Source organism: Nannospalax galili, unplaced genomic scaffold, assembly GCF_000622305.1.
Source record: "Nannospalax galili isolate Female #2095 unplaced genomic scaffold, S.galili_v1.0 scaffold32, whole genome shotgun sequence".
Classification (NCBI taxonomy): domain Eukaryota; kingdom Metazoa; phylum Chordata; class Mammalia; order Rodentia; family Spalacidae; genus Nannospalax; species Nannospalax galili.
In genome coordinates, this window is record NW_008335297.1 from 1,610,621 (window position 1) to 1,631,050 (window position 20,430).

The 20,430-nt window shown below is 43.4% G+C and overlaps 1 protein-coding gene across 5 annotated transcripts in view; it reads right to left on the reverse strand.

The window, feature by feature from the left end:
- Positions 1-20,430, reverse strand: part of Mrtfb (myocardin related transcription factor B) — a 199,837-nt gene that overhangs the window by 148,142 nt on the left and 31,265 nt on the right. The gene's annotated exons all lie outside the window — the stretch shown is intronic.

Here is a 20,430-nt window from a genome sequence, read left to right on the forward strand (position 1 = left end):
TGCACAGCTGTAACTTCAGTATCTGGGAGGCTGAGTCAGGAGAGTCACAAATTCAAAAGCCAGTTTGGCTACTTGGATAATACTTTGTTTCAAAAAATTTAAAAATTAAAAAAAAAAAACAACCAAAAAACCAAAACCAAACCAAACCCTGAAAAAATTGTGTTAAGCAAAATAAGCCAAACTCATAAAAATATTGCATATCTTCTTTCATATATGGAATCTAGATTCTTTTAGAGAATATTTTATTTATTATTTTTATTTTTTTATGTGTATGAGTGTATTGTCTGAATATAAGTGCAATGCCTGCAGAGGTCAGAACAGGGCGTCAGATCCCCTGGAACTGGAGTTATGGATGGTTGTTAGCCACCTTGTAGGTGCTGAGAATCAAACCAGGGTCCTCTGCAAGAGCAGTCAGTGCTCTTAACCACTGAGCCATCTCTCCAGCCTTGGAATCCAAATTCTTAAAAACAAAAAAGGACATGAAAGTAAAAGGAAACTATTGGGAACGGAGACCCACAGGATGGTCAAGAGAGGGTAATATGTGGCAAATGTGATCATAGCATGTTATATTATGTACAGAAATGTCATGATGGAACCCATTACTTTACACAGTTAGCATGTGTTAATAAAAAGCAGGAAAAGAAAGTCTGTATTCTAAGATATAGGTGGGCCCAGAGTTTAAGAAGAGATCATCAAGCTATACAAAAGGAAGAATAAACTCTTGGCAAATTAAATTGTACAAAGGGTGATGGGATGATTTGTGTGTCTGTCACTATCTTCCCAACAACAGCGTGAACTTCCTAGCAGCACGTGTGCATACCACTTGATTAATTTTATGGAATTGTGACTTAAAATTTTGGACATTTGGCAACTCGTGGCATTAGCATGATTCGTGGAAAGAATTAAAACAAACAGCAATAAAAACCTACTGCATAGAAATTTACTTATTTACTTCTTAACTCCTGGGATTGCTGCCAGGGGACAGAGTAGATAGATCAGTAATAAGCCTCTTTCAGTGGGTAATTTTGGGTGCAGCTAGCTGGGAGTTGATAGAGATTTGAAATCACTCTCCCAAGCACTGTGAGCATATCAGTGACCAACTCTGTGGCAGGGAGACCAAAGCCTTTCTGTGCTTGTGTCAAGCACTGTGAAGACTTGTATCAAGTGTTGCTGCAGTAACAATGGTTGCTGGCCATGGTCATGGTGCTGAGCAGGAAGGAAGAGGCACAAGACTCTTCCATTCACTCTGTCATTATGAGGGGCCAAGTACTATTTATTCTAGGTGCCAAAACACAGCGACTAACAAGAAAAACAAGATGGCCCCTCAGAGGCCTCAGGTTTTACACAGATACTCAGACACAGAGTCTGTGGCAGCAGAAGGGTATACTAAGCTCTGGTTAGAAAGTGAAGGGCGACAGCTCACAGCACAGGACCTAGTTCACAGAAGGAAGGACTCTCCAAAGACCGCCCCCAGAATGTAAAATTTAAACTGACAGCTAAAATATAACTAGAACTTCTTTGCCCAAGAAAACTGAGGGGGAGAAGTGAGGCGCCAAAGCCAGAGCCAGAACAGCATGGTGGGACGAAGCCTTGAGTGCAGGCAGGCCAGGGCTGCCACCCAGAAGAAATCCTATTTGAAGCTAGCCTCTACTTTTGAGGTTCTAGAAGGCACTTCACACCTAAAAACACAACATACACAGAAAGTAGAATGTGAAATACTTAATTGTTTTGCTTCTTTGAGCTGGGGATGAGGTATGGGTGGATATTCCTTCCATGTCATAAGCATACGTAATGTGCACTTCAAGGGGTAGATAAGATGAGCAGTTGTACACTGAAACATTTGGAGAACTCACCAGTTTGAGTGATGAATAAGGTCATTGGTGATACGCTGCCAACTCTGTAGAGTGCGATGGTCTGGCAGGGTACTTTGAAATAATAAATTTACCAGAAGTATAATTTGAGATATTTACATGTCAATTGGGAAGACTTTGGCAACACTGAAGTTTCCAACCACAACCCTATTAGTATAAATCATACTCTGTATTTTGAACCTGTGACCATTTAAAAAGAAAATGCTGGTACTCCACCCCAAAGACCCAAAGGCAGTACCAACTACTCTAGTGACAGATCCCCCCCTCCAGTCTTTTTTTCTTTTTTCTTTTTTTTTAGATAAGGTCTCCCTGTAGCCCCAGCTGGCCTGGAACTTGCTATGTAGACCAGGCTGGCCTCAAACTCACAAAGATCCGCCTGCCTCTGCCTCACCAGTGCTAGGATTAAAGGCATGAGCCACCATACCTGGCTCTAGTAACAGATTTTTAAAAACTGGTTTTAACACATTTTAGTTCTATCTCTGCAATATTTCTTACTTTTTAGAAAAAAAAATCAAGAGACCTACTAAGCCATTGAACTAAATGTACAGAGGAGAATCAGGGGTGGGTGGGGGGTATGACAAGCTCCACACAGGGGCAGGGGAATACCTCAGAACTGCTCCTTTTGAAACTGTCACTTTCCTCAATTCTTGTCAGGGCCATCTGGTGACTTGATCCCTCCTAAATTAGACCCTGGACCTTACTGGCAGCTTTGCTCTCTAGAATCTTCTGCCATCATGCTAGGAAATAGGAACTCCTAATCACCCAATGTCCCAGCAGCTCAACTTCCTCCAGAACAGGAACTTTCCCATTCTCTGCACTTGAGCCTCCCTCAGTAACAATTCATCCCACACCCTGTCCATCCTGAACTCAGAAGCACCCAGGGTCAGCACATGCCTTCTTCCTTTGGCTCCTGATCTTTTCACTATTCTACCCACTCCTTTCTTCACTGGCTTGGTTGTTAATCCACTCTACATTCAACTAATGTTTATAAACATCTGCAATTTGCCAAGTTCTGTAATAGGTACAGAGAAAATGCACTATTAAAAATAAAGACATAAATCTTTGCCCTCCTGTAATACACCAATAAGTAATTCAATAAAGTGTGTATTGTCGGATGTCGTTGAGTTCTCCAGAGAAAAACACAGCAGAGCCTTGAAAAGGGGCTGGGAGTGCTTGGCAAAGGAGGCCCTTGATTAGAGACCTGAATGTGGTAAGGGGCTAACAGATAACTGGATAAAGATACAGATAACTAGATAAAGATACAGATAATTAGATAAAGATACAGATAACTAGATAAAGAGGTCTGGGCAAATTCTAAAGACTGAGAAAGAGAAGTCCATGCAAGTCCCTATGGCAGGGACAGTCTGGTATAATCCAGGCATACCAAGTGCAGTGAAGGAGCTTATCCCATGGATCTGAGAGAGATGGGAATCAGGACTCCAAGTGCAAAGCAACTGGAACTGGACTACACTGGCTCTCAGTTAATAACATGTTGCTGCAGTGAAGTACCAGCAGAGGCAGGAAGTGCTGGTACTCACCTCAAACACACCACTACCCTTGCAGCCTTGCAGCCCACCCAAGGGGTGGAGATCTTCCTCTCCCAAGCCTTGGCCCAGTTCACTAGTTTCCAAATCACTTTCTCTCCCTCCTCCTTTCCATCCCTCAGCACTGAGCCACCTGTCCTCAGACAGCCTTGGCCTCCTCCAGCTACTCTCCACAAGCCTGGCCCCTTCCTCAGCTACTCACTGCAGGATAAGGCCTTGGACAAAGCATTCCTTTTATGGTCTCACATTCATAAGCTTTTCCTCTGGCCACAGCCTTGCTTGCCTGCTCCCCTTCTCTCAAAGTCTGAGCCCCACAGACTTGTAGCCCTTCTGGGGTCTCTACACCACAGATCCTGCCACCTCTCTACTTCCCCGTGTCTCTCCTGGTTCATGGTCACTTACACTTCAAACTTCATGGCTTCTTTGTGTCTGCTCAGCAGAACCTCAATACCGATGAAACCATATTCCACTCTTCCTCATCTACCCCTGAGCAGGAAAAAACTGTCAGGGCAGAAGGACACAAGCCACCAAAGTTATGCTCCTGAGGAGGTAAGAGGGGATAGTGGCCACATAAGAGTGCCCTGGATGGCAGCTGGGAATGTCCATTCCCAGCATGGATATTCCCAGGTGGGGTGCATCTAGGTGGGATGCATCTACCTGTCCTTCCCCGCTGGCTCCCACATGTTCTTTCCTTCTCTCTGAGACAGCCTTACTTCTCCCTCTCCCGTTGCCAATATGCAAGGTTGATGGAGAACAGGGGCCAGGTCAGACAATGGCACACACTGGGGAGGGGCAATAAACACTCACAGAAGTGCTCTTGTTTTGGCTTCTGAGTTTAAAGTGTACGGATGCAGAGTCATAGGTGGGTGAGTGCAAAGGACAGCGATGCAGGAGAAGTGCAGAATGAAGGGAGGTGGACCTCTGAGGCCTTAGCACACCCTCCTCTAAGTTAACTAGTCCTCCCCACACCCACATCCTTATCCAATCTAGAAACTTGTGGAGTGCTAGAGGGAATACAGTCACTTCAGCAATACCAAAGCCCAACTCTGGGTTCCCCTATCAGTTATCTGAAGGCAAATACAGTGAAAACTCATGGGTCCATTCTTATCGATGAACTAGAACTTGGTTGTGTTTTCTCAGTAAATTTTTACGCACTGCTGGTTGAGGCTGCCCCAACAGCCACAGTAAGTGGGGGGTTTTCCACTTTTCTCAGGCCCCTGGCATCACACCTCACCATTCTGAACTGATGGACTCGACTTCTCATTTACTGAGGCCACTTGGGATGAGCAAGTATCTTAAAACTTTATAACTCAAAATCCCACAAGGTTAGCATCTATCGACCTGGCCTTCCCTCTTGGCTTATAAGACTCTTTGCTTCTCTCTAAGGTACCCATCCCCCCAAATCCCTGCTCCCTTTGCAGGGCTTGATCAGTTATCAGTTATCTATACTACTCTTGCTTCTTGATTAATTTGCAGGCTTCATGGAGAGATGTTTTAGGCAAAAGTGAAGAAGGTGGGCTGGGGAGATGATTCAGTGGGTAAAGTGCTTGCTGTACAAACATGATGACCTGAGTTCAGGTCCCCAGCATGGGCATATTGGTATATGCCTGTAACCTCAGTGATAGCAGGCAAGGAGCAGGTAGAGACAGGTGGGTCCCAGCAACTTGCTGGCCAACCAGCTAGTCTAGTAGAACTGTTGAGTCCCATTTTTAGTCTCAAAAAATATACTGGAGAGTGACAGAAGAGGACACCTAAAGTCAACCCCAGCCTCCACACATACCACACACCATATTCACACACACAGAGGCAAGTGCACCTAAACACACATGTGGACAAACACACATACCACACACACATACAGGCCAGTACACCTGAACATACATGGACACACATATACACAGGCAAGTGCATCTGCACACATATAGAAGATGAGACCCAGAACCCAGGACAGGATGTGATGGAACAGGAAGGGATAGAGTCTGGCAGGAAGGGACAGAGAGCAACACAATGGTGATGCATCTGGTGGGACAGGGAGGGGAAATGCAGTAACCACCCTGACAAATAAGACAGCTGGTCAGACATGCAGGACAGCGAGAAGGGAGAAAGGGAGAGACAGTTCATTTCCAGAGGACTGATGACTGGCGGCTCTGATGATGAGTATCAAGCTGAAATTCCAGTTCTACAAGGTGAGAGCATGGTGTCACACGTGACCCGGAAGCCACAGTGTTTGTGAGGCTGGAAAGGGTCAGGGCCTCTAATGTTACAGGTTTTGGCTCCTCTGAGTATTAATGAAGAAGCACAGGCCCAGAAGTGACTTGACATTTGTTATAAAACTAGCTATGACACTGGGAACAAGAACCTGTCTCCTGACTGCCTTCTGAGCTCTTTCCACTGCCATCTCTTCCAGACCTCAGTCCTGGTTTTCTGTCAGCTGTACTTTATTATTGACAAAACAATGTATGAGACAGCTGGTCTGGCCTCTGTACACATCTGTCCTTGGAGGGTAAGCTCTTAGCCATCAGGGCTTTGAAGCTGCTGGCCTGGCTCCATAGCAGCACCTCCAGAGAGAAGCTGTTCTGAAGTCCCCACCTACAGCAGACTGCAGTTGTCCACCTTCTCCAGACTGTAGCTCTGAGTCCCCACCTACAGCAGTAGAGTAAGACATGGCCCCACTCCAAGATCAGTAGGATGATCTGAGATTAAAAGGGCAAACCTAGCCAACTCTTATTGTTTCCATTTTCCTCTAGTCTGACTTTAACAGTTAAGCTGCCTTTGGTTCACTCTTGATGCAAACACTGAGCTATGCAAGAGAAGACACAGCAAGTTTGGACCCAGGTTAGGTCTTCCTCACACTGTCTCCTATGGCTCTCTACTGTGTCTCAATATCTGGCAACACTGCCAGTTTTTCCGGCAGACAGCAGTCATTGGCAGAGCTGGGGATGTAGCTCACAGTACTGTGCTTGCCTAGCATGCACAAAGCCCTGGGTTCCATCCCCAATACCATAAAACAAACAATAAAACTACAACAAAAATGTTCACTGGTGGGGCTGGTTAAGAGTGCGTGCTGCTCTTGTAGAGGACCCAAGTTCGACTCCCAGCACCCAGATTGGGTGGCTCACAACCCCCTGTAGCTCCAGCTCCAGGAGATCTGATGCCCACTTCTGTCCTCCATAGGCATCCTCACACACGTGTACACATACCTCCCCCACATATACACATAAATAAAAATAAAATAAATCTTTAAAAAACTCATTGGTAAAGCAGGAGTTTCTAGGTGATGTCCTAGCAGATTTAGAGACATATTACACAAATGGAGCTTTAATTCAAAACATGCATGAGTCTTTACACTAAGTAAAAACAGACAACCCGTCATCTTAGGACTTGAATCACTGGCCGAGGAAACTGGCCATACTAAAACAGATACCAAGAGCAGACAGCTCTAGATTATCTGAACCCATTTAGACTTGGCTGAGTGAAGCTGAATACTTTTATAAAAAAGGTGCTTATTATTTATTATCTTCTTGATAATCCAAAGAACTGTAACAAAAGTGATTTTAAAGAAAAAAACTGTAAAATATACCAAATCCTTCTGAGCAACTTGACAATTCTGTTTTCAAGTACAAATTTTCCAAGAACCTGCCTGTCCTAGTTTGTTTCTTCATTGCTGTGACAAAACACTCTGACCAATACCAACTTGGGGAGGAAAGGGTTTATTTATCTTACATCTCCCAGGTCACAGTTCATCAGGGAGCCCAAGGTAGGAACTCAGGGCAGGAACCTGGATGCGGGAGCTGGAGCACAGGCCATGGAGGAACGCTGCTTACTGGCTTGCTCCCCTAGCCCCTGCTCAGCCTGCTTTCTTATACAACACAGGCCCACCTGCCCAGAGGTGGTACCACCCACAGTGGGCTGGGCTCTCCCACATCACTCAACAATCAAGAAGATGCCCCACAGACATGGTCACAGGCCAGTCCAATGGAGGCAATTCCCCAATTGAGGCTCCCTCAACCCAGGTGTGTCAGGTTGACACTAAAGCTATCCAGCACACTGCCCCTCAGTAATGGCAGCATTATAACTAAATGTACCCAATTCAGATATCAAACTTGGCCTTGGGTTTATGTTTCCTTCTTACTTTATTTTCTCACACCATTCATGTTGAAATTTGATTTTTTTACCACATGCTTTGAGCATCTCAAAAAAACTTAAACTGAGTGCATCTGTTTGGTCAGCAGTTCTAAGACATTCTCCTTGTGACTAAGTGGCAGGTGCTGCTCAGTTTATTTTCACACATGTTAACTACATCCTTGAACTTAGAGGCAAGGAAAAGCATCCGGTGGAGAGTGTGGAGAGGAAGGAACTACACAGCAGCTTCCTTTAGAACAGGCTGCCTTCTCAGCTTCCTGGATGAAAAACTTACTGTGTTTTCAAAGGGAATGCTAAGAAACAATGACAAGTAAGCCTGGAGACAGTAAGGCTTCAACTCCTTTACAGGGCAATTTCTTCTAATGATCATGATACTTAAATCAAGCCAGAAATAGAAAAAGACAAACAAAATATAAATGTTGGACAAAGTTTCCAATGTATTATACAACTTTTAGATTGCTATAGAGGCATTCACATTTTCTTCTAGAAAATGAGAGACATTAACACTTTGGGCTTTAAACATCCTGTCTTAGTTTGTTTCTTCATTGCTGTGACAAAACACTCTGACCAGTACCAACTTGGGGAGGAAAGGGTTTATTTGTCTTACAACTCCCAGGTCGCAGTTCATCAGGGAGCCCAAGGTAGGAACTCAGGGCAGGAACCTGGAGGCAGGAGCTGGAGCACAGGCCATGGAGGAACACTGCTTACAGGCTTGCTCCCTCGGCTCCTGCTCAGCCTGCTTTCTTATGCAACACAGGCCCACCTGCCCAGGGGTGGCACCACCCACAGTGGGCTGGGCCCTCCCACATCACTCATCAAGAAGATGCCCCTCAGACATGGCCACAGGCCAGTCCAATAGAGGCAATTCCCTGATTGAGGCTCCCTCAACCCAGGTGTGTCAAGTTGACACTAAAGCTATCCAGCACACATCCCAAATACTGAGATACTATTCTTGGTAGGGCAGATAACAAGGTTTTCTTGGTTGGCACAGCTGTTGCTATTGTCAGGAACCTTTTGATCAAAACATAAACACACATACAACAAATTCACTGTTAAACACAGTTTTCTAGACTCTGACTTTACCTTTACTAACATTCAATTATTTTTAAAAAATTATTTTAAAAAATACAGATTAAAAACTGGATGTGGTGGCAACATGCCTTTAATCCTAGCAGAGGCAGGCAGATTTCTGTAAGATCAAGGCCAGCCTGGTCTACATAGCCAGTTCCAGGCCAGCTGAGGCTACAGGGAGACCTTGTCTCAAAAAGACCAAATAAATAAATAAACCAATAAAATGTACCTAGAATCCTGAATCTGAGAAGTAAGCGCCTTGGAGTACAATATCTAAACATCCTCTCACCATTCAGAATGGCCAAGTTCCCCAGCAGCCGACTTCTAAGTCTCTCTACGGCCACATGCCAGAAAGATGATTAGGTTGTCCACTGACTCTAAATTCTTCCTGCATAGTTCAGCATGTCACTACTAGGTTCTTAGAAATCATCCATCGGGTTGTTAACTGAATTTAAGTTTAAGATGAAATACAATCCTGAGTTCTCAGAGTATTCTTTCCTAAACACTACAAGGTCATCTTATTTAAATATGCAAGACTTTTGTGTGGCAGAGAACTCCTAGGGCTTGTTTTGTTTAGGAAAAAGCAATATGCATACAAAACAATCAATAATTCAAAGTCTTCTGGACACTGTTTAACCCTCACCAATCCTACCTTTTCACAATCTCTCGCATTAGGCCTAGCAGTTATTTCAAATTCAGAGCTCTTAAAAGACAGAAGTCAGAGCCAGGGGTGGTGGCGCATGCCTTTAATCCCAGCACTTGGGAGGCAGAGGCAGGTGGATCTCTGTGAGTTCAAGGCCAGTCTGGTCTACATAGTGAGTTCCAGGACAGCTGGGGCTACAGGGACCCTGTCTCAAAAAGACCAAAAAAAAAAGAAGTAGTCAGGTAGAAAGCAGCTCAACTGAAAGTTCCAGCCCTGGAAGAACTGGAGTCCACTACCAGGGCCTAGGACCATGGGGTTCAGGGGTTCCTGGAAGAGAGGTGGTGGCCAGTATCTGGAATAAGAGTTCAGTGCTTCCTGTCATCTGGGATTGGACACTTGAAGAAAACAAGAGAGCTGTGCTAGAACAGATAAGCAGTTCTTCTAGCACTCCCAACAACCCTTGCAGTGCTCTTTCCTTGGTGACCTTGTACCTAGTACCCTGCTCTTTCTGCACTCCCCTCTCTAGAACCTACCCAGTGTCCTGTGTCCTGCACTTATCTGTTTATCTCCACCTTTCCTTTTGCCCAAGAGATTCTGAGCCACTTAGGTACGGAGGTCACACCTTCTCCCCTGTGCTTCCTAGTTCAGCACAGTAGCCAGTATGAGGCAGTCACTTGGTATGCTTTTTTCTTTATTTTTTTAATTTTATGTGTATGCATGTATTGCCTGCATGTAGGTAAGTGTACCATGATGTGCAATGCCTGTGGAGGTCAGAAGAGGCTGTCGGATCCCCAGGACTGGAGTCACAGACAGTTGTTAGCTGCCATGTGGGTGCTGGGATTTGAACCCGGGTCTTCTACAAGAACAACCAGTGCTCTTAACCACTGAAGCATCTCTCTAGCCCCCTTGGTATGGTTCTTAAACTGTTGGTTGAAGACTAACATGAAGTCTGTCTTCTAGTAGATTCCTACCTTGTCCCACCTGTGTTCAACTCCTATTCTACATCTCATGCTCTGATAAAAACTACTGTCAGTAAAGGATGTACTGAGCCCTTTCATTCAGACAGGTGGTTGCCCTCTGCAAAGTGATGGGAGACATGGCAGGCTGCAGCTCCAGAACACAGCACAGGTATAACTGTTCCCCTTGGCAGCTGGAAGGCCCACCACACAGGAAGAAAACTTTTCCCTTTGTTCACCTAACTTCCATTCCTGTGCTCTGTCCTCTCTCTGGCAACTTAAGGCTAGGCCTCCTTTCAAAGAGTGCAGGCCACACGAACAGCTGTGGTACTTCATCAGCATGCGGAACACTTGTGTGTGTGGCCACATCACAGTCTGACATCCAGTGCTGTCTCATTCCTGTTCATTCACATTCTCAACTTGGCTGGAAGTTGAACAAGGATAGGAGCTACATATTCCTTCCTATCCTGAGTCCCAGTCCAATGCTGAGCACAAGGAAGGCATCCAACAGCTAACTATAAACAATCTGTAGCTCTGTTTGTAATAAGGCAAACATGGCACAGTACTGTCTTTAAAAACCTACCAGAAAGCTGGATGAGCAATGCCAGGACTGTTGCTAAAATGCGATTAATGTAGCAATCAGTAAACGCCAAATGTTACAGGCTCCTATTCAATCTGCAGAGCAGCCCTATGAGGTTTGGAAGTTAAATAACTCAAAGTTACATGGTCAAGTGTTCCACTGGTAGGTTGATGCAGGGTCTGTATTAACAGTATACCAATTCAGAAACTTAAGATCCCACCAATACTTCCTAGTTGTATGGTAAGAAGTGCTGTGATTTAAATTCTCTTCCCCTCTCAGTCCATACTCAGGCAGCTTCCTTGGTGGGAACACCAGCTTTGCCCCACCCTGACTTGCTCTTCCAGCACTCCCCTGCACCAGGCACACACTGCCACAGGACTTGCAACCCCGCCCAGTTCATGTGTGCAACCCCCAGAAGAATCTGAGTCCCTGGAAGCCAAGGACCTTCTTTGCACTTGTGTGCCCAGGCCTCAACACGGGACTGATGGCACAGTAAGGGCACAGTCAGTGCCTGTCCCTGAAGTAGTTGTTGGAGCAGCATCAAGATCTTCATGTTCAGTAGCTTTCACAGATCAGTATCAAAATCTACATCATAACCTTTCAATAATTTAAGTTTGTTTCTATAGCAACCAGGCTTAAAGTGCTGCTTGTAATAGTGGGGAAGGCAAGCCCTAACCTTAAGGTTCAACCCACTAAAATACTTCAAAATCATTTGCTTTTGTTCCTAATCGTGAAGAGACAGGATGACAGCATTTAACTTTCTCTAACTACCTCTGTAAGAACTCTCTAACTTTACTAACAACAATAAAATTTCCATCTTTGAATGTAACGAGTTTGGTTAACAAAAGGACCACATCTCTACTTATCTGAAGTGGATTCTACAGGAACACTGGATTCAGTCACCTCCCCTACTGTATCCCACATCCTGACCCACCAAAAGATATAAATTGGAACATTTTATTTTTAAGGTAAACACCACTCTTTTCTGACAAGTGACCCTCTAGAAAAGCTACCACCAATAGTTTCAAAAGGAAGGGATCTGAGAAGAGAGCTTTCGGAGCTATGTAAAGCATGGCATAAATCAGACAAAGAAGGAAGGCTTTACCAGCTCAGTAATCTTAACACAAAAGAAAGGGGAAATGGGTTCAATTTTTCATTCTTTTAGCATTTGATTTCTTAAAACAAAACAAAACAAAACCTTAATGTGTATCAGTATATTGCCTGCATGTCTGTAAGGGCACCCATGTCATGCAATGTCCATGGAGGTCAGAAAAGGGCATTGGGTCTCCTGGAACTGGAGTTAAGGATAGTTATTAGCTGCCATATGGGTGCTGGGTATTGAACCCTGGTCCTCTGAAAGAGCAGCCAGTGCTTTCAACCACTGAGGCATCTTTCTAGTCCCAGCATTTTATTTCTTGAGACATCTCACAATGTAGCCTAGGCTGGCCTGAAACTTACAATCCTCCTGTCTTAGTCACGTGTATGCTGGGATTGAAGTCTGTGCTGCCACATAATGGCTAAACTTCATCCTGAAGCTGCTCCCTGAATGTTTACTGACTCCTCTAATATTACATTTTTACTTGTTGGACATCAGTTCACATTTAAAAATATTTTTTTACATTTTTTTATGTATGAGTGTTATACCTGCATGTGTGTAAATACACCCATGTCGTGCAGTGCCCTTGGAGGACAGATCCCCTGGAATTGGAGCTACAGATGGTTGTTAGCTGCCATGTAGTGCTGGAATTTCAACCTGGGTCTTCTGCAAGAACAGCCAGTGCTCTTAACTGCTGAGCCATCACTGTAGCCCCTAGTTCACATTTTTTAATTATTATTTTTATTTTATGTGTATGTGTGTATTGCCTGCATGTATGTAAGTGCACCCGTGTCATGCAATGCCCACAGAAGACAGAAGAGGCTGTCGGATCCCCTGGAAATGGAGTTACAGACAGCTGTTAGCTGCCATGTAGGTGCTGGGATTCGAACCCGGGTCTTCTGCAAGAACAACCAGTGTTCTTAACCATTGAGCCATCTATCCAGCCCCCCCCGTTCACATTTTTAAAAAAACAGATGGCTTCTTTCCTTCCATCTGCTCCCTCTACCCCTAATTATCAGACCAATAAAAGAGCACTGATGGCATCTTGAAGCCTCAAGATTCTTATAGTAAGGTAGAAATGCAAATGCACTTCAGTCAAGTGCAGCCTAGCCATGCTCCGTTACAATTCTACATGTGTCGAGGTGAAAAACCACCATAACCATGAAAGCATGCCACAGTCAAGAAGAGATTCCCCAGTGGAAGAGCCATGCTAGCTAAATCCTACAGGAAGGGGTCTCAGCTAAAACTCATAGCATGGCTCTGAAAGTTCATGTTTTATAAACCTGTCTTCCTTACATTTTAGCCACTAAAAGTAATCATATACAAACAAAATCAATGCTTGGTTTCAGGTTCTGATTCTTTTAAGACAATTGGACGATTTGGGGTTTACAAAGTAAAAGCCCCCAAATTTGGGAGACAAAGGCTTAAACACTTTAAAGGTAGGGTTCATCTGGATAGAGAGATTCACAGATCTCTACTGTTGCCGGCTTCCCTGATGAGGGCAGCCATCAGCACGTCTACTGCCGTGAAGATGTGGACATGAGCTTGGGGAATCAATGAGGAACTGCTCTTGGCCTTGCTCTCCGAAGTCACTCCCAGAACCAATAAACAGTGAGATGGGAAAGAATAAGGAAATATGCTTAGCCCAGACAGCTAACAACTCAGGCCTTCCTCGGTCCTTCCCAGATGAACAACGCCACCATGTTCAGCCTTTCCTAAACACACTTTCCACTTGATACCATGTCAACATTCAACTGTACTTTGTCTTCTGTAAGCTTTTACATTCTGGTTCAACAGTATTTTGTAAAGTAAAATTTTCATTTGTCAATTAGGTAGAATACACACACACACACACACACACACACACGCACACGCACACGCACACGCACACGCACACACATATGGGTTCTTTTTGAGATAGGGTCTCCCTGCAGCCCCAGCTGGCCTAGGACTCACTATGTAGACAAGGCTATTCTTGAACTCACAGAGATTCATTGCCTCTGCCTCCCCAGTGCTAATATTAAAGGTGTACACCACCATGCCCAACAGTAGATTATATTTTGACCTCCCTATCAGCCAATACTCATTCATGCATTTGTGCCTCAGTGGCCAGAACCCAGACAAAGCTCCTTCTCCAGGCAGTCTCATTTGCCCTATGACTGCAGCAGAGCCCACAAGCTCCATGCTGCTCCACAGCAAAGATCTGGGGGGGGGGGGGGGCTCTTACCTTAACAAATGCTACTCTCTTCATTTCCATTTCAATGTCAACATGTCATTTATTGCCACTTTGATGGACTGGCTTTTTGAGGACATGGAAAGTGCCCCATGCTTGCAGTCACTTGGCCAGTGTGTATAACACAAAAGCAAGATTCAGTGGTCCTTGGCTGGCAGTGGAATGGGAATCCATGGTCTGTTAAGAGTTTCACAAAAATTCTGGGTCTAATCAGCACCAGGCTAAGCCACAATGAAGCCAACAGCACTGAGAAGACAGGCTCATTCTCATACCTCAAGTGCTTCTTCAACAAGGGCAGCAACAAAAAGAAAACAAGTCAAAAGAAGAAAAAAAGAAAAAAAAAAGGAAGAGGCTAGAATATATAGAGGAATGGAGGAACTATTAGCAAGCTCTCTGAATTCAACTCATTGAACTCAAGGCTTCCTACCCAACACCATTTCCCCGAGCACCTTGCTTTAGTTTTGCTGGGTGGGTATGAGCTGAGTAAGTAAGAATTATTCCAACCCTACCATTGATTAGGAAGACTGACAGGAAACAACCACAATGTAGTACATAAGGAAGATGAGAGTGCAACACATTAAGGGGGCAGGCGGGCACAGGGGAGGGGCTCTGACAACAAATGGATCCCAGAAGAGCTTAGTCCTGAGAAATAAGATGGCTAAAAGGAGAGGTGGTGGGAGGAGAGGACACTCTAGGAGGAGAGGACCCTTTAGGAAGAGCTGGTACTTCCCAATCACTGCACCATTCACCATTCTCAACTCACTATTCTCCTCAGAGCTAAAGCAACAGAAGGCCCCACAAAGAGGAAATGTCACATTGCAAAGTGCCTGTGATGGCTGGGAAGAGTGTGCACACTCCAAGTACTAAGCAGACTTCAAGGGATACAATGTGAGAGAACAATATTTACTCTAGCACATCTTGTTTATTGGACACATCATTTGAAAATCTGAGACCAAACAAAATGAGAGCCAATCTTTAACACTGAAGACCTCCCAGTTTTAAAGGCAATTATAAATGCATGGAAATTTGGTTCCATTTATTTAATTAGGAAAAAAAATGTATAAAAGAAAATGCAGTTAGGTGAATTGGATTTACTTTTGAAAACACAAAAACTCTAAAAAAAATCTTATCTGCATATGACCCTTAATTATTTCCAATTCTTGAGACAGAAAAAATGACTCTCCACCCAAACAGAACATCCACTGAGTGATAACCACAACCAAAAGCAGGAGGTCACTGCTATCTCCCTGTACAGAAAGAAGGGCTGAGGCCACGCCGGAACGAGGCCATGCCAGAGGCTGGGGCCTGGTCCTGCTGCTCTCACTAGCTAAGTGCTCACCAGTGCTCACTATTGTTCAGTCCTTTAGAAAACAAAGAGTACGAGGGCCAGGGATCTGGCTCAGTGGTAGAGTGCTTTCCTGGCATGCCCTAGGGACTAGGTTGGATCTGCAGCACCACATTAACTGGATGTGGCTCAAGCCTCTGTGAATGAAAGTTCCCAGAAAAAAACTGAGTGTATATCCTTAGATAGGGCTCCTTTTATTAAACCTCACCTACTCATGACTTCGGGACCATTTTGAAAGAGGGAGCGGAAAGATTGTAAGAGCCAGGGTTGATGCATGAACATAAGGAAAAAGGCTTTCAGGCCACTTGGAACTTGCTCATATGAACTTGTAACAATGGTGACAGAATGCACAAGACCCATGCCAACTCATCAGACAAAAACTGAGCATAGAGAGGGAGATATGAGAGGAGTTGGAGAGGAGGGAGTGGACATGGATTTGATCAAAACACCTTATATGTCTGTATGAAATTCTCAATAAATTATTATTTTTATAGTTTAAATTTCTAAAAACAAAACAAAAAAAACTGAGCATAGAACTGGGGAAATGAGCAGCAGGCCCCAACCTTAGCCTAGGAAATACTGGCAACTGATTACTGCTGGGTGAGGGAAAGTAGAGCTTTAAGGGAGAGACTCTAGAACAGCTAACTAGGTGCCAGTGGATGAACATGCACCAAAAGACAGCTGGGGGGGGGGGCAGCTATAGGAGGGCACGAATGGGGGAGGGGTTTAAATTTGATTAAGATCTATTCCATGAAATGCAGAAAAACAAAACAAAACAAAACAAAACAAAACGAAAAAAAAAAACTTGAATCTTCAAACTGAACCTTCTGCAAGGCTGATCAGCTATACAGAACTTCAATGACTGTGGAGAGTTTGGAATGTTACACATCCAGAGCCTAATTACAATTTGTCTTGGACTATCTTTAGCTTCTAAATAGCCACTCTTTGTCCACCTCTGTTTCTGACCTAACATCCTGTGACTAATAGATGAAAAAAACTTTTGGAATGTATTAACTTAGCAAAACCCTAGCTCCTACCAACCAAAAGGCTGAGGGCCATCAGAGACCATCTGAGGCCTACAGCTGAGATTTCTCTTTTGCTGTATCTGCCTACTTCATGTTTCCACCAATGTATTTGGAAAGTGTCTTGATTTATGATTTTCTTTGTTCTGTTACTATAAAAACTTCCTAAAACTGCTTCCACATTGGAATATGGAATTTAGGATCACCTAAATCTGTGTTCTCAGGCCCATGAAATTTAGGGTCACCTAAATCTATGTTCCGGGGCCATGATCACTCATATTTGGCTCCAGAATAAACTATCTCTTATTCTCTTTAAGGTGAGAGTTGTGCTTTTCCATCAAAACCTGTAATCCCCTCCCAGGAGGTGGAGGCAGGAAGAGCAGGAGGTCAAGGCCAGCTCTGGCTGCACAAGAGTTTGAGGACAACCTGGGCAACATGAGACCCTGTCTCATTAATAAATAAATAAATATGACTTGAAAATTTTTTTTCATTTTGAGATTCAAACTGTCACCAGAACTCAGACTCTCTCTCTCTCTCTCTCTCTCTCTCTCTCTCTCTCACTCTCTCTTACTCTCTCTCTCTCCCCGCCCCGTATCTATAAAATAACCAGCAATAAGTCTTCCCAATGATGAAAACACCTTTTATTTCAAATTCAGAACTTGTACTGAACAAGGAATCGCTTATTAGAGTCATACCTATTGCTAAATGAGGCTAAATGAGATGCTTTCTGTGTAATACTGATGGAGGTCTTTATAACAATCCCCTTCCTACCCCCAAATTTCCTCCTATTCATTATCTTGCCAACCACACCAGCAAATACTGTTACAGCCACAGTTACCATGACCACCACAAACAATCTCAAGAGAAACACAAACTAGATCTGTCCATTTGACCCCAGGAAACAGTAGCTGTGTGCAGAATTACTCGTAGCAGACTCTTAACTCATTTTTCATAATGCAACAGCCAAGAGAGACCTGTGGCCACTATAAAATAAATTCAAAGAACTAATACTTTGGGTTTGGTAACAGGCTTATCCCCAGACCAACAAGGCCAGGTACCTCAGAAATCAGCTTCTCCAAAGAGGCCCCCTTACCCCTCCTCATTGTATAAGGACTTTATGGATTCCTCTACCACAGGACTTACAACCCTGCAGCTACAGGGATGGCAGTAATGTGCCTGTCTGACTTGGTCTCTTTGAGTCTCAACATTTTTATATATCTTAGGGGAAGCAACAGTTTAAATCAAGAACTTCTTTAAAGAGGGGGGTGGAGAGATGGCTCAGAAGTTAAGAGCACTGGCTGCTCTTATAGAAGACCTGGGTTCAAATCCCAGCACCCACATGGCAGCTAACAATCACCTGTTAATTCCAGTTATAGGGGATCCAATGCTGTCTTCTGTGGGCATAGCACAACATGGGTGCACATACATACATGCAGGCATAATACTCATACACATAAAATAAAAATAAATTAAAAAAAGAACTTTGAAAAATCATACTTTACCTTAAAATTAGAGAAATTTAGTGAAACAAAAATAATTAAAATTACATGGGTACACTTACAAACATGCAGGCAATATACTCATAAAATAAAAATAATAAAATTATTTTAAGAAACTAAAAAAAATTATTAAAATTACATATACACACAGTAAGCAGAGAAAAGAAAGTAGGGGCAGAAAAATCAATGAAGCAGAAAACAGAAGAAAAAATTAAAAGCTGTTTCTCTGGGTGAGGCACGTGCAGAAGGCCTTGGATTCAAGCCCCAGATCCAGGAAGAAAGAGGAAGGGAAGAGAGGGAGGAGACACAGAAAGGGGAGGGGAGGAAAAAGGACAGGGACAAGGACAGGGAAAAGGAAGATAAAAGGGTGAGAAGGAAGGAGAAGGAAAGAGCAGGAAGGCTAGAAATGAAGCTTCTTGAGGCTCTGAATGATAAACTCCTAATTGGGGTGCTCAGAAAAAAATCAAAAGGCACAAATGACAGGAAGAAGGAAATATAAAAAAACGTGATGCCAATAAATTCAACAACTCAAGACTAAACAGGACAAATTCTTAAAAAGACATTACCTACATGCAGGCAATACACGCATACACATAAAATAAAAATAAATAAAAAAAAATTTTTTAAAAGATACTACACCAAGAGAGAACCTGAATTGAATAGACACAGATTTACTTGTAGTGTCAAATCCTCTCTCCTTCTAGGAGGGAAGATTCACAGTCCACCGGCCCATGGTCATGGACTCCCGCAAGCAGCTAAATACAGCTGATCTCTCGAAGACATGTGCTACGTGGCTGAGGATGGGGCCTTACCAAATATATATCAAAGCCACTGAAAAGACTGAGAATGCACAGGGCCTAGAGTGGATTCCCAGTGCCAGAAAAAGAACACCTCCAATGAAATCTATCCCAAAAGCCACTGATAAGTGAGTTCAAAGTTGCTGGATATAAGATCTATGCACAAAATGGAATTGGATTTCTATGGTAGCAATGAACAATTATACACTGAAACTCTAAAAACTAATTTATAATAACACTAAATATGAAATATTTAGGCCAATACTGAAAAAGTTGTACAAAATCTGTACTTTACAAGATTATTGAGATTAAACTAAAGAAAATCTAAATAAATAAAAATAAAAATATGTTCATAGACTACTCAATGCTGTTAAGTTCTCTTCAAATTGATCTACAGATTCAATAGTTTAGTCAAGATCCTATCAGAGTATTCTTATAAATCTACAAGTTGATCTAATCTCAAAAGGATATAAAAAGACTCAGAGAGCCAAAAGAACTAAGCAAAAGGGCACAGCTAGAGCTTTTGAGATTATGAAGCCACAGCAATGAAGGCAGTGTGGTACCGATATAAAAAGATCAACATATCAATTTGGGTGTAGTGGCTCATCCCTGTAATCCAAGCACTCCAAAGGCTGAGGCAAGAGGATTGTCAGGAGTATGAGGCCAGTCCGGGCTACATATTGAGTTCCAGGCCAACCTGGACTACAGAGTAAAATCCTGTTTCAAGAAAACAGCCAGGTGTAATGGCATATGCCTTTAAATCCCAGCACTTGGGGGGCAGAGACATGTCTACAGAGCAAGTTCTAGGCCAGATGGGGCTACATGGAGACTCTGTCAGAAAAGAAACAAAACAAAACCACCAAAACCAAAACCAAACCAAAAAATAGAGGCCAAAATATGCCCACATTTGGGGCAACTGATTTGTGACAATGTGCAGAACCAATTCAGGGGATAGAGAATGGTCATTTTAATACATAGTGCTTGAACAGCTAAATATCCACATGCCAAAAAATGTGAACTTTGATCTACATCTTACTCTACAAACAAATATAAACTAAGGGCTGGCAGGTAGTTTAGTGGTAGAGCATGTGCTTATATACTTGGGGTCCTGGTTTCATCCCTACCACCACAGGTCAACCAACCAACCAAACAACTGCATATAGTATAAGGTATATAAAAGAACAAATTGACAAATTTCATCAAAAGCAGAGCATTTTTTTAAGTTTTTTTTTTTTTTTAAATTATGTTTATATGTGTGTGCCTGAATGAGTTCTATGTGTGCAGGTACCTGTGGAGGCCAGAAGAGGGTGTCAGATTTCATGGAGCTGTAGTTACAGGCAAATTGTAAGACATGAGATATGGGTGCTGGGAACTGAACAGGTCCTCTGCAAGAGCAGTAAGTGCTCTAACTGCCGAGCCATTTCTCTAGCTCCACATTTGGTTTTAATTATTTTAATGTGTGTGTATGTTTTGGCTGTATATACATATGACCAGAAGAGGGCATTAGATCCCCTGGAGCTGGAACTACAGGCTGTTGCTAGCTGCCATGTTGGTGCTAGGACTTGAACCCAGGTCCTTTGGAAGAGCAGCCAGTGCTCTTAACCACTGAGTCATCTCTCTAGCCCGCATT